Here is a 16,042-nt window from a genome sequence, read left to right as displayed (position 1 = left end):
GCCATGGAAAACATAGGATTGCACCATCTTCTCAGCATACTCAAGCTCGATATGAAATTCCCAACCGCCCACACATCAGGGAGATAATGGTGCCAAAACTTTCTGAAGAGGTAAAGACAAGCAGTGTGTGCGCGATGTCAGTCCTTGATTTAACGGCACAGTGGACTGATGATCCACGGGCAGATGAGGAGTTTGTTCGTCAATGCCAAATACTTTCGTTATTTTTTTTGTTTTTTTTTCAATATGGACACTCTAATAATAATTTAAATAATAATTTAAAAGTTTATTTTATTCCAAACAGAAGAGTTTATTTATTATTCTGAAAGCTCAAGACAGTGCCAATAGTTCAGTGATATTTTGTTAAATTACAATGTGGAGACTCTGCAATAATTTAACAGAAGTGCTTATTTTTCACTTCAAATTTTTTTGTGGTCATTTTTATTAAGATTTTATTTTTTATCGGCAGAGAATAAAATAAAACCTGTCTTCCAATTCATTGCATTTGTGTGTGTGTGTGTGTGTGTGGTAGAAGTATCGGTTTTTGTACTCTGTATCGGCAAATACTCAGATCCAAGTATTGGTATCATATCGGTTTGAAAAAATTGGTATCGTTGCATCCCTACTTCTGAAGTCTTAATTCAGCTCGAGATGTTGTAGATTCCTGTCAGTAACACTTTCGGTCCGCTAGTAAAACGTAGGCTGTGTCCCAATTCAGGGTCTGCACGCTTGAAGTACGCATTTTAAGTGCGATTACGTACGGAATACTTTTTTTTTTTTTTTTTATTAAAGAACTTTATTTACAAACAACAGTATAACATACAAGGCACCATCATTAATCCGAATATGTAATATCCTCGGTTGAGCATTATAGCAAGAAAGGAAAAGAAAAAAAAACAAAACAAAAAAACAATAAACACAAAGCCAAAAGAATTAGCACAAAAAGAAAGAACAGTCACTGAAGGATTTGAACCAAAGGCAAAAAATAACATGAACAACAAAGGGCAGTCATGATTATAAAATTGGGAGGTTTCTTTTTTTTAACATAAATTAAACTCATTAAATAAAACAACAAGTTTATGAGCTTTCTTGTTATTCACAAGTTTCAGCGATTTAGCCCAGAGTTTAAAGTCATTCAGCCATCTGTTTATACATGGTTTAGCTTTAAAGTATCTGCATTTGTGAATGAAAAATTTTCCCATTAACAAAAACGTCCTAATCAACAAGTCAAAATCTGCATTCTCAGCAAGTATTCCAAATATTATTACTGTCAACGTCAAATGTGGTAACTGAATTCTCCTGGACTGTAGCCAGCTCCACATGTCAGTCCAGAAGGAGTGCACTGATTCACAGTAGAAAAACAAGTGATCCAGACTTTCAATATCATTTTCACAAAATGTGCAGGCGTTCACATCTAAGTTAAATTTCCGTCTTAAGAATTCATTGGTTGGATAAACCTCATTAATGATTTTAAAGTGAACCTCTTTTACGTTAGGGGAAAGAGGAAGTGAAATATACTTTTTTCTTATCGCCTTAACCTCCATGGTCTCAAATTCTTTAAGAATATAATTTCTTTTAACCGGATTAGGGCAAATTTCATTTATCAAAATATTCCTGATCACCTTGTTTGCAAACCTGCTGTCACCAAATTCAACTCCAGCTATGCAGAGCTGTCTCAGTCCAGGAGAAATTTTAGAGTGCACAATATCTTCTTTTATCATTGATCTCAAAGGGACTGGGATGGCTTTCATTAGGGATTTATATCTCTTAGCAGTACATCTTACATCAGATTTCTCACAAAACATCTCATGTTTTAATAAGACCCCATTCTCATCCATAAAATGAGCTACAGCCCAAATCCCTTTTGATCTCCATTCACCCATGTACACAGATTTCCTACACAAACGAATATACCCGTTGTTCCATATAGAGGTATTGTGAGGAGTAAAGTTATGTTTATAGATTGATTTCCAGTAGAGAAGGACCTTCTGATGGAAAGCTGAGAGTTTAACAGGTAACGAACTGCAATCAAAGTCACAACGTAACAAAAAGTCTATTCCACCCATTTTGCCAAAAATCACATTGGGAATTTTTTTTCCTAATGAAAGATCTTAACCATTTCAATTTTAGTACACCATTCATAACATCAAAGTCAATGGCATTAGCCCCACCCTCTTCATAATTCTTAATCATATCATTTTTGTCCCAGTTCGAAGTGTACTTCAAATGCGTACTCCAAATGTGCCGTCGATTTCCCCAAATATCAACCGTGGTCCGGCGGTGCACGCTTCGTGGTCCCATATATCCCACAATCCATAGCGCGCAAAATACGGCAGAAGGGAGCGGCCGAAGAGTGAACTGTCAAAAGTAAGTACTGAATATGATGTCACTTATTTATGTGCGAATGTTTAATAAAAAAGAACATGAAAACATTACTGTTGGCCACATGTCGGCAAAGTTGTGTGACATTACTGATGTTTGTACTTTCAGCGTTAACTTGGTTTTAAAGCCTCTACTTCTAAATATATATATGTATATATATATATATATATATATATATGTATATATATATATATACATATATATATATATATATATATATATATATATGTGTGTAGGGAGAGAGAGAGAGAGAGAGAGATATAGATATATATAGATATAGATATATAGATAGTCGACCTTAACCTTACAGGGAATGTGATGATTTTATGCGTAATTAAAGTCAGTCATATATCCACAAACAAAACAAGCTGAAAGTCAGTGATGCTGCTCGGTTTGCAGTCCTGAATATCACGGCACAAGCAGGATTCACTGCACTGTTAATGTTAGCTATGTTATATTGCTGCCTCTGTTCGGTGGTGTCGAGCCAAACGGACTTTAACGTGTGTTTGAACGAGCTGACGGTTCACTCGTTAAGCTGAAAGATGCTTTAATCACAGGAGTCACACATGTGTCCACTGTACCATCTGGGAACTCTTCTTGTTTAGCACTCGTAATAACACAAACACTAAATCCTCCTTCTCTGTGCTGTTTTGTAGCATTGTATACACCTGAGACTGTCACCTGTCTGTCTGTCCTGCACTCTCTCTCTGTTTCTTTCTCTCTGATTGTGGAATAAAAGTATGAACATGTATTTATAAGTTACACTTGTGTTTGAATCCTGCAGCTTATCACACATTTGATTTCCATGTGTGACAACTGCAAGTGTCCAGAGTGAGTATCAGCAGCAGAATGGAGCTAAAAATAAATGTTTGTTTCAGTTCTATGAAGCTTTGAGTATTTTGGATCAGTAGTACTGCTGTGTTTGTTGCATCATATTGCTGTAATTGTTTATATGCTTTATATATTCTGAGGTAAGTTGATCTATAGTGTTACATCATATTCTATAAGGATGTTATGTGTTTGTATACTTTCTGCCCAGTTTGACCCATTTAGCAGAAGTCAGCCTGTTTAAGGCTCTGATATCTATTCTGTGTGACTTAAAGCAGTTATGACATGGTCTGATTTTCTCACCCAATAAAGGAATATTTAATATATCAGTCTGATCTTCATTCTATCAGAAACGGTTATCACAGCTCATACATTTTCCTTTTTACACATATATGTAAGCAGTGAGCCAAATGTAATAATGCCAACATATTAAAAGAACAATATTTGTCTCTTATGTATAATACATCTATATATACACTGTCAAAGATACTTGTCTTTGAGTGAAGATTTAAAGTGATAGGAAATATAAATAGCTGCAACTTGAATCTTTGACCCAGAGTTCAAGCTCACTGCTGTAATATATCTGTATATATATATATATATATATATATATATATATATATATATATATATATATATAGAGAGAGAGAGAGAGAGAGAGAGAGAGAGATATCTATATCTCTATATATAGAGAGATATATAGAGATATAGATATATAGATATATATATCTATATATCTATATATCATAATAATCTGACAATATTGTAATATTGGCCATATTATATTTACAATACCAAAGTAAGATGACTTAAGTCTCATGAACAACATTAACTAATTGTTATTTACTAACTAATCTTAAAATGACTGTTGAGTACAGAAATGAAGCCCAACAATCATGTTTTACAGTCCCGTGGTCTCAACTAATCGAAGTGATGCCATGACAAAAATGAATGACCAACAAAATATTCTTTCTCCTTCATTTCTGTCAAACAATGCTGTATGTAACGTTTCTCGCGGTTAGTATCATGGTTGCTAGGCAACCTGAGCAGCACGACAAAGGCTAGACCGTCCCATTCTCGTACTTCTCGTACTTATAGTACGCACCGTACGTAGTACGCGTAGTGCGCGTACTTCAAGCGTGCAGACACTGAATTGGGACACAGCCGTAGTTCTATTAATCTGCGCTCGATTACTCTTGAACCGGAACTGGATGTAAGTCCCAAAAAACTGAATTTTGGAACTGAAATTGAATTGTAGAACTGAAACTGAATAGTGAGATTTGAATCTGAAATTATTCGAGAGCTAAATTTTTAAAGGATAAAATACGGTTTCAAAGCAAATGAATTCATTTTCAAAATATAAAATTCAATTTCAATTTAGTGATGATCATTTTCAGACCAATAAATTGAATTTCAAATTAGGCTAATTCATATTCAGTTTTTAAAAGCATTTATTCAACTTACAATTCAGATTCAATCCGAGCAATTCAAATTCGTATTTAACTTAAATTTTAATTTAATTTAATTTAAATCAAATTCAGTTTCTGATGGCACAGATTTCAGCCCATAGTTGGTGATCAGTCTGTGAGGTGTTATCTAATGATTTCCATCATTAATACACATTAAACACAAATATTTATGAAGCTGATAAGATGGTTCAAGATGCTGAGCTTTTGAAAATGGTCTTAAACAGTCTCCTGCTGAGTTGCCTGGATTTCACTTGTAAATGAACCTCAGTGTTTGATCAATCAAACCTTTTTACTTCTACTGTTTCTACCACAGGTTAACACGCTCTACAGAGCTCTGGGAGGAGAATCAGTTTCCCAGTTTCACCAGTCGAGACGCAGAACCTCAGCTGATCTTTGTAACCTATTTGATGATGGGACAGCATGCCCAGCATGTCCAAAGGTTACAACTATTTATAGAAGTTCATAGAATCATTTCAAAGACATTATTGTTAAAGTGTCGTGAAATGAATGTGGCTCATGTTGAGTCGTCTCACTGATACCAACCAAGTTAATAATAATAAAATAACATTTGAAATATTTGTGATGGAAACAGATGTTTTTGAATGTGCAGATGGTGAGAATGCTGAGTTTTTAATCAATGCTTAAGTCATTAACCTGTGGTCAAAAATGCACACACACAGTGTTGTATATGAAATTCAGGTTGATGTTCTTGTCCTGGTATCTTTTCACCAGCTCACTGATGACATACATTGGATCTGCTCGCCTGTTTAAAATAAAGATCATGTCAATGGTTTTGAGTCGATAAGAGAAATAATATTTTTGGGAAACATTTGGTGGCTGTCCTCACATATACATGTGAGTATCTTCTTTTACTATATGGCACAAGAACAACATTTCCTGTTTATAAAACACTGTTTGGTGTTTATTAGACAAACGGAGGAGGAACACCTCGAGGTGTTTCCCTGGCTGTCCATGTTTATGGACATAAACTGCAGTGCCAGCTATTTCTTATTGGTCAATGTACACAAACTGACACACATGTCATCCTAAGCACATGCACACACTATTCAGTCTATACTTTGATAAACTCTTGTAAAGTAAACAGCAAATATGTGTTAATCACAGATCATGCAGAGCACAGGAAGGCTTCCTGGGTTTGGGCTGAGAGATGGAGAAGGCATGGAGAAGTTCTGGTCCTTTCTCAGAAGATCTGCATGAGTCACAAAGAGATGACTCCATCACATCGACTGGACCTTCTGACTGATGCATTATTGCATTATGGGAGGAGGAAGTAATCGGATCTAGGTATACATTTTTCTGTATTAGTAGTTAAAATGACTAATTTAGATTCAAACTGCGAGAGCTAACAGCTCCTACTTGTAGAAGTGCAGCTCCTTCAGAGATGGGACAAAGAGGAGGAGGTCACCAGTCTTGCTGAGGAGGAGATTTCTGCAATCCTGAAAGAGTCCCCAAGTAACCCGACTTTAATGGAGCGTATGTTTGTAGTCGCAAGTGAGTTTTTTATTTTTCTCTTCCATGTTTGTCCAAGTGACTATTTCAGAACCAGACAAACAACAGTGGATGGAAAGAGAGGCAGAGGCTGCCAAACATGCACTTTTGAAAACGAGACCCAAAGGTTTGTTGATTTGACCTGATTTGTTTCTTATTGGGTATTCAGGAAGCTGACAGCGGCTACTTCCTGTCTTTAGATTCGGTTCCCAGATGGAAGAGGAATTATGTCATGAAACTGGTTAAATTCAACCAGCTCAGGTAGGATACATTTCTGTTTAAGGTCCTGCAACAGCCTCAAGCATTAAACTATATTTAGTGCTTTGTTGATATTTCAACAGTAAGAGTTAAAATGTTAGCAAACATACAGGTTAACAGTTGTGCTTAGTTATGTCGACTATATGATGGTAAAACCTTGCCGTCAGTTTTACACGTGTGTTTTTAAATGTAGATCCCTGAATCACGAGTCACCCTCTGCAGACCAAATACAGGAAGTTAATGTGATAATGTTACCATTTACAATAATGGTGCCCTTCAAACAGCTGACAAACACGACCACATTACAAGAAGATGGTGTGAGTCCGATTTGATTTTCCAGTTGACGCTGAGAGACCTTGACCAGCAAGTCAGAAGTCAGCTGATGCTGTGAGCAGGAAATGAAGTAAGGAAGAAGGATCGCTCTACTCAGTCTCAAAGAAAATCTCCTGGTACTTGTTTTGTAGTGGGAGTAGAGCAATGGCGAGAGGACACATCCCTGTGGTGCTCCTGTGTTGATGGTGATGCTGACGCATCTACCCACCCTCACCACCTGAGTTCTGCCAGTGAGGAAGTCCAACACCCACGCACACAGACGGCTGCTGAGTCCCAGATCCCTCAGCTTTGTGAACAGCTGCTGGGCACTATTGTGTTAAATGCTGAACTGTAATCAACAAACAGCATTCTCACATAGTTACCCTGTTTCTTGTCCACGTGGCTGAGGGTGGCGTGCAGGACGTGGGCGATGGCATCCTCAGTGGATCTGTTGGGTCGGTAGGCGAACTGGAGTGGATCTGTGGTGTCTGGGATGGAAGAGGAGATGATGTTCTTCAGCAGCCTCTCAAACACCTTCATTACTACCGAGGTCAGCGCAACTGGCCGGTAATCGTTCAGGGATGAGGGTTTGCTGTTCTTGGGCACAGGGATGATGGTGGATCTTTTGAAGCATGTGGGGACCACAGACTTTGCCAGGGACTCGTTGAAGATGGAAGTGAACACAGCTGCTAGCTGGTCAGCACAGCCGCGCAGCAGATGGCCGGTGATGCCGTCTGGCCCCGCCGCTTTCCTTGTGTTCACTCTCCTCAATGCCGCTCGGACGTCGTGCTCCGCGATGCTGGTCACCGGTCTCTCGCTGATGATGTCACTGTCCTCGGTAGTCAGGCGGTAGATAGCATTAGCCGCCTGGCTAACCTCGAAACGGGGCGTAGAACTGGTTCAGCTTGTTGGTGAATGCAGAGTCGGCGTTGTTCGGCGCAGTGTCCCTGGCTTTGTAGTCCGTAATGGTGCGTAGTCCGTGCCACATACTCCGTGTGTCGCCCTGGTAGAAGCGAGACTCCATGTGCTCCCGGTACTGGCGTTTGGCATCTCTCACTGCGCGCCGCACGCCGTATGAGGCCGCTTTGTAGGCACTCATATCGCCAGTGGTGAGACCTGCATTGTAGGTGGCGGTCCTGGCGTTCACTGCAGCGCAGATCGATCTGTCCACCCACGGTTTCTGGTTTGGGAATGTGGTGACTCTCGCAGTGGGGATAATCTCCTCCGCTAGCATATTGATGAATGATATAATATTTCTCAGACAGAAGAAGGTGATATTCCAACGGAGCTGAAAAGGAGAGCCGTCGATGCCTTACATTTGCAGAGCAGAGCAGCTGAAGAAAAGCTGTGACTCCAACGTGAGATGGACACTGTGATTCATCACCTCCACCAGCAACACACTGACGTGCATTCATCCATAGATGACACTCAGGACCCTGGTTCCACAACTGTTCTTGTTCACAGCTGCATCCAGTTAGAGAGGAAACTGTATAATGCAATGATGATGTTCCAGCGTCATGTTGTTGCTCCTCCTCCACATGCTTACCTGCCAGAGTTTAACTCCGGCTCTCAGACAGTCATGTCACCTGATCTGCATGTTCTGCTGTACGATGACATCATCTTGACGTTGACGAGGAGAAAAACTAGTTTAGTCCTGCAGATGGCGATCTTGCACCGTGTTCAGAGAGCCGACACTTTGATGATGCTGCTCTACTCAACTTACTTTTAGCCTGGGTTGGACTCTATATGAGAAGCTTCCACTCTGGTTTCACTGTTAAATACACTTGTTTGATTTCACTTGTAAAAATTGGAAAACAAATGTTTTATTTCAAAATTATTTGTTGGTACATTTTTTGAGGGTCAAATATCTTGTTTGATTTGAGTAATGAACCGTTAAGGTTGAAAAAATGAATCAGGTTAAAATGCTTTAAATCAGTGCAGATGTATAATGTAATTTAACATGTTGATAATGGTTGTAGTGGGCTTGTAATGTAAATGTGTCTGATTAAATGTGACATTAATGGTGACTCTGCATAAACCTGATCAAACAGTTCTATTAGTGGGTCTGTGTGATCAGCATCAGTGGGTTAAGGTGAGGCCTTGACTAGTAGAACGTCATGTTGGTGTCTGACAACACATGAGCCAACACTGTTAGCCTTTGCAGTAATTTCCATAGCTTAGTACTGCAAAATCAACAGTAAAAAACTCTAAAGGATGTTTGCAGTTTAGTACTGTAATTTGCATGTAATTGTGGGAAAATTCCATGAGATTACATTATTTTTACGGTAACTCACCGTACTCATGGAAACAGCTGTAAAATACAGCAAATGTATTAATTGGTGATGTTACTGAGATTATACCATTATACCATCTAGATTTCTGTTGTTTTCTACTGTAGATCTAAGAGTAATTACCTAAATCCTCATTCAGAGTGTATTACCATAAAATGCAATTCATTGTGTGAGTAGTATCACATGTAAACTACAATATGCAGCATCATTTTTAACTTAAGGAGTAAGTTGCAGCTACACTATTTGAAGTATTTGAAGTATACCTGAAGTATACTAAGAAGTACAACGAAATACCCAGCAAGCATTGCAGTGCTTTAACTGTAAAATTAAAACAACTATGAAACAAATAATTGATGTTTTAAACAAGAATTTGTCACAAATTCTTGTGTAATGTCTTTTACCTTTTGAACAGAGTAAGTGGGATAAAAAAAAAGGAAAAAAGTTTAAACCGTGAGTGAAAAGGGTTAATAGTTAATAAACCTCAACTCTCAAATCATTTTCTCACCTGTTTGCAATATAATTCTGGTACGTGAACTATGAGTGTAGTTCTCTGCAAAGGAAGCCTTCTGATAGTTGGAACTATTATCTGACTGTCTGGGGAATGGAGTGATTTGTTACATGTGAAAAATGTGTTTCAACTGGATTTTAATTACTATGTTTCAATCAAAAGTAAGCCAAGTATAAACTAAAAAGTAAATCAATAGTATACTTGTAAGTTTAGTATTGTGTTAGAGTAGAGTATATTTTAAGTATACTCTTATAGACTGGAAAGGACATTATGCTAGTACAGTTATAGTGAACAAAAAGTACATCTAAAAGTTAATTTCAAGTATACTTCTATATACTAAAACGGGGACCAATGTAGTCCCAAGAAGCATTAGTAGTATACTTACTAGGTAACGTATACTTAGACTGATTTCCTTTCTATATGTTACATTTAGAGTAATGTTTAAAAGTTACTGCATTTAGCAGGGTGTAGCTTTTTCTCTTCTTATTCTTTTTTATACTGGAACTTCATTTTTTTTTATACGGTGGTACTTTTACTAAGGTGGTACCTCTGCCTAACTACAGTGAACTAACCAGAAGTCTCGGAATATGCTCTGGTGGTCATTTTACACAAGTTCAGGTGTTACATCCATGAAATCTACACCACTAACCAGCATCAGTCCTACAACTTCACTCTCAAATTTAATAAATTCTGGGACAAGTTTTTAGCGGTGCATTGCTATTAAATGCACTCTCCATGTAGCACCACTTTATCTTGGTTCAGAAGAGATGTCCTGGATATACATGATAATGTAACACGGGTGTTTTTGTTTGTTCATGTTTAGCGCGTTGGGTTGTGTTTTTAAAGCGAATGTTACGTTTTTAAAGCGTTTTATGTGACAGGTGTGTGTAGCGCTGGTTACACATCTCAATGGGAGAGCCATAGTCGACACCACACCTTTACCTGACGTACAACGTGATGTATGGTGCACACATTCTAAACAACAATGGCGAATAGAAGATAGTGATCGAGGCGGTTAATGCTCCTTTCGCTGGTTGCCAACCACCGTTAAATAACAACAAGAAGAAAATATTGATCTGCTTTTCTTAGTTGTGCATGTTTAAGACGCGATTCAGACTCAAACAAAGCTGCAAAACAGGAGAACAACATGGCCATCAACTATTCTGTGCCACAGATCCAGTTTGCTGCAGCACAGAGTGATGATGAGATGGTGGAAGAACAACAGAGACAATTTACGGACCGTTAAGATGTGCAACTTAGAAGTAGTCAGAGGTAACTGGATGGAGTTCAATCAGGTTAAATGCACAGTTGATTGGATTATATCTGAAGATCGTATGCTATTCGTGCTAACTCTGCTAGACTCCAAATTTCTCATCCAATAAATGCGGGAGTATCTCAAAGTAAATGAAACATCTTAACACTTTTTCCCTAAAACGGACTGACATGGGAAACATTAAAGTTGAATTGGAACCAGCTAATCAGTCTGAAGATAAGTGTTTTTTCACTTATTCGAGAGAAGTCAGAAATGTGTTCTTATTGCTGTTTGGTTTGATTTTTCAGCTACCGTGCCAGGTTATTTTCAATCAAATGCTAAGACAAAATGTCAACAGCTATGAATGTGGAGACTCAAAAGACTAGTTAGCTAATGGTTGCCGATGAATTTATGAGACTTGATAGAAACATGGACATTTGCAACAGGTGAATCGGCAAACTAACGAGGTTGCGCCCATTTACCATGCTTAAAGCTGGTAAATGGTCACTGTTTTCAGGTGTGCTTGTACTACCTGTACGGTGCGGGGTGCTGACTAAGTCAGGCTAAACTCATTTAAGCATCGAGCTCAAATATTTTTTTCATTTTCGTGCACTGCTCACGTGTCTTTACTGTCCTTTTTGTCGGCACACATTTTGTGTTTATTGAAGCCTTTTGTGAATAATGTTGATCGTGTCAAAACTGGGAATTGGTCCCTATTGACAATACTCTTATTTTTCCTTTTTTTTTTTTTTTTTTTTTGCATTGCATTGCATATGTCATTTTGGATAGTTAATTTGTCATTGAAGTTTTTGCAACTATGTTTATTTGTAAATTTTGTGGCTTCCATGCACGGAAATTTATATTGTTCAGTTTGCATGTTAAAAGCCACAAACATGTAGCTAACTATACGTTTTCCTGTGGAACTGAGAACTGTCCTGCCACGTTCAGAACATTTCCTGCCTTTCGTTCACATATTCATAGGAATCACAGAACAAGAAGGGAGACGGCTGAGGAGGAGTCCTGTAAGTTCACTGGTGACTTCAGCTGTCAAGTTCCTGGATGTGGGTATGCTGTACAAAACTTCACAACTCTTTGTGCCCATCTCAGATTTCACATCAAAGATGGGAAAAAAGTACTATGTCCATTTGAAGGTTGCTCTAAATACTTCAGTGTCTGAACATCATTTTCCAGCCATATTTCTCGAAAACATAAGCAGATAGTCCAGCAGTCAAGGCAACAAGAAATTGGGGAATTTGCCATAATACAAGGACAGGACACAGTTAATCTATTAGAAGACAGGGATTCACAGCACCATACTACTGATGAAGATTTATCTCTAGATCGATTGGCTTTATTTTATTTAAAAATGCAGGCTAAAATGCTCTTGCCAACCAGCACTATACAGTGCATCATAGAGGAATTTCAGGATCTTCACAGCTGTGCAATGCACAATGTTCTGGCAAAACTGTCTGACAAACTGTCTGCATTTAATATTCCACAGGCAGAAGTGGATAACATCATTCAGGAACTTTCACAGAATGATCTCTTAACACTGTACAATAAAGGTGTGTTGAGATCTGACAAAACAAGGAACACATTTTTCAAAGAAAATTTCAGTTATTTGGAACCCACTCAGATTTTTTTTGGATCTGACAGTACAGGCAAACAGCGTTATTTTCAGTATGTGCCAATTAAAGAAACACTGAAGTCTCTCTTGAGACAACCCACAATACGGGAACAGTACAAACAGTCAAAACTAGGCCGATCACCAGACATGGTTTTAGAGGATGTCTCAGATGGTCAAAAGTTCAAGGATAATGCACTTTTACAGCACTATCCATCATCTCTGTCACTCATTCTCTACCAAGATGCATTTGAAGTGGTTAATCCATTAGGGTCTGGCAAAAAGAAACATAAAATCCTGGCAGTGTACATGACTCTAGGTGAGATCTTGCCACACAACCGGTCCTCTGTTGATGCAATGCAACTTGTTCTGCTTTGCAGGAACACTGACTTCAAAACATTTGGCCATGACAAAGTTTTTTCTCATCTTATTGCAGACCTTAAAGATATGGAAGAGACAGGGGTTCTGGTAGAGGATGGAACCATAATGAAGGCAGCTTTGATAGCCATCTTAGGAGACAATCTGGGCTCCCACTGCATAGGTGGTTTCACTGAGAATTTCAGCTGCAGCAAACATTTTTGCAGATACTGCTTAATTGACAGGGAAAGCTTTATCAATGATCCACTATCACTTGGACAAAAGAGAACAGATGATAACTATAAAGACAGTGTTGAGGTCCTCTACAAGTGACCACTCGGTTGTGAATGGCATTAAATTTGACTCTGTGTTTAATTCACTGAAGTATTTCCATCTGTGCTCTGGGTTACCTCCATGTTTGGACCATGATTTATTTGAAGGAGTGGTTTCCAGTGACTTGTCGCTATATATTGATACCCTTGTGTAAGTGGAAGGGCATTTCACATACAACCAGTTAAACAGAGCAATTGTACAGTTCAAACACGTAGGAAGTGATGCTTTAACCCTTGGATGCACAACCTACCAATACCTACACTCTTCCACGAGTGGGGTCAAAAATATGGGCAGAAATCTGTGCCATCAGAAACTGAATTTGAATAAGTTAAATTTGAATTTGAATTGCTTGGATTGAATCTGAATTGTAACTTGAATAAAAGCTTTTGAAAAGTGAATTTGAATTAGTCTAATTTGAAATTGAATTTATGGTTTGAAAATGAATTGATTTGCTTTGAAACTGCATTTTATCCTTTAAAAATTCAGCTCTCGAATAATTTCAGTTTCACTCTCACCATTCAGTTTCAGTTCTACAATTCAATTTCAGTTCCAAAATTCAGTTTTCTGGGACTTACATCCGGTTCCGGTTCAAGCGCAGATTAATAGAACTACGTTTTGCTAGCGGACTGAAAGTGTTACTGACGGGAATCTACAGCGTCTTGAGCTGAATTAAGACTTCAGAAGTCATTCGTCATGTCGAATGACCAGCGGATAAACTCTCAGGTTGGTAATAAATGTATTACATGTATAAGAACAAGCGTCATGTTAACAAATGATAGCCGTACAGTAACTTTTATGCTTATTGTAGCTGTTAGCTAAAAACGCTAATTTAGCCTAGTTTGCCCTGAATTCAGCTTTGACAAACAAATATGATCAACTGTTTCTAGTAGAAATCCAAAGTTGTCATTTTGTACCCTCTCAGAGCCCTGTATGCTTGCAGAGACCCTACAGTAGGGAAACATGCAAAACAGCGTCCAAACCTTTGTATTTGAGCTTTATTTATGTCTTACACAGCATCCCAACTCTTTAGCTAACTTAATAACTTTAGCTAAAGTGAATAGTTAGTCTAATTCATTAGTGCAGCATTACTGGATCACCTCTGTTTGAAGTAATATAATATGATATACAACTATCACTGAAACAGCAAACTTTGTAAATAAACAAACAACACTTCTCATTCTCTAAACGTTTGGCCACAGCTGTAGATTACACTATCAGTGCTTGTTCACTCTTGACAATAATTACATTTCTAAATTCTCTTTGTGCATTTACAGGTAAACAATATCTAATATTTTATCTAAATGACTGCTTTGTCTTTGAAAAGGTAAAGAGCCTGAGGCCGGTGACAGTCCAGTTCTACTCTAAGTACATCCTTACGGTGGCTCACAGGACAAGGCCACATTCCTGTCCTGCCAGGAGAGAAGAGAAACTTCAGAGTCTTCATGCAGTTCAACCACACCTGTCATATGAAATATGACAGGGGTCTCAAACGCCAGTCCACTGGAGTTTGAGACCCCTGCCATATGTTGTTCATGCAATTTTCTACCCCACAGTTACAGCATGTCTGACTGCCTGTTCAGCATATGCAAAAATATATGATGAGTTTAAGCATGTGATGACTAAGGCCTTCCATTATTGTGTTTGTCATCACATGTCACAGACATCTGGATGATCATTTGGAATAAACAAAAAACTTGTTACTTCATCTTTTATCTTTATTATTATTATTGTTCTTATTTTACATTTTTCATTGTTAAGCATTGGGTTTATTTATAGTAGTCCTTTCCAACTTCTTTCCCTCTTCCATGTTACTGTGTCAGCTTGTCAGCATCTATTTGAGGTTGGGAGTGGAACAGAAAGTGCCAATAAACCCAGGAGAGGTTCTTATATTTCAGAAGAAGGGATTAATTCAAAAGAAATGACCTAAATGCCATATTTTATTTAGGAACCCTACACAGCACTTTGCAAAATAACACATTCTTATAATTTCACCCTCAGATGAGCCAAGCTACGACTGTCAGGGAAGGTGATGTAGGTACAGAGTATGTGAGAGTGGTTAAGTTGATGTCTCTTGTCTAGATGAAGGCACAAGAGGGATCAATGGCACGGGGTAGAGATTCAGTATCTTCAGTCTTCAGTGGACACTCCATTTCTGGCACAAAACACCTGTAAAAGATGGTCGATTTAGGAGGTGACCCGACAACTTCAGCCTGTCAAACATAGCAATGGAGCAGTATGTTTAAAAAAAAAAATCTAATTAAGCATGCACTCAGTACCCTAAGAATTATCATGGTAGTTAAACACAGTGATAGTTGTATGTCATATCATATCACTTCAAACAGAGGTGATCCAGTAATGCTGCACTAATGAATTAGACTAACTATTCACTTTAGCTAAAGTTATTAAGTTAGCTAAAGAGTTAGGATGCTGTGTAAGACATAAATAAAGCTCAAATACAAAGGTTTGGACACCGTTTTGCATGTTTCCCTACTGTAGGGTCTCTGCAAGCATACAGGGCTCTGAGAGGGTACAAGATGACAACTTTGGAATTCTACTAGAAACAGTTGATCATATTTGTTTGTCGAAGCTGAATTCAGGGCAAACTAGGCTAAATTAGCGTTTTTAGCTAGCAGCTACAATAAGCATAAAAGTTACTGTACGGCTATCATTTGTTAACATGACGCTTGTTCTTATAAATGTAATACATTTATTACCAACCTGAGAGTTTATCCGCTGGTCATTCGACATGACGAATGACTTCTGAAGTCTTAATTCAGCTCAAGACGCTGTAGATTCCGTCAGTAACACTTTCAGTCCGCTAGCAAAACGTAGTTCTATTAATCTGCGCTTGAACCGGAACCGGATGTAAGTCCCAGAAAACTGAATTTTGGAACTGAAATTGAATTGTAGAACTGAAACTGA

Source organism: Oreochromis niloticus, unplaced genomic scaffold (assembly GCF_001858045.2).
Source record: "Oreochromis niloticus isolate F11D_XX unplaced genomic scaffold, O_niloticus_UMD_NMBU tig00001669_pilon, whole genome shotgun sequence".
NCBI lineage: Eukaryota > Metazoa > Chordata > Actinopteri > Cichliformes > Cichlidae > Oreochromis > Oreochromis niloticus.
The sequence above is the reverse complement of the archived record's forward strand: the minus strand, read 5'-3'. Positions refer to the sequence as shown.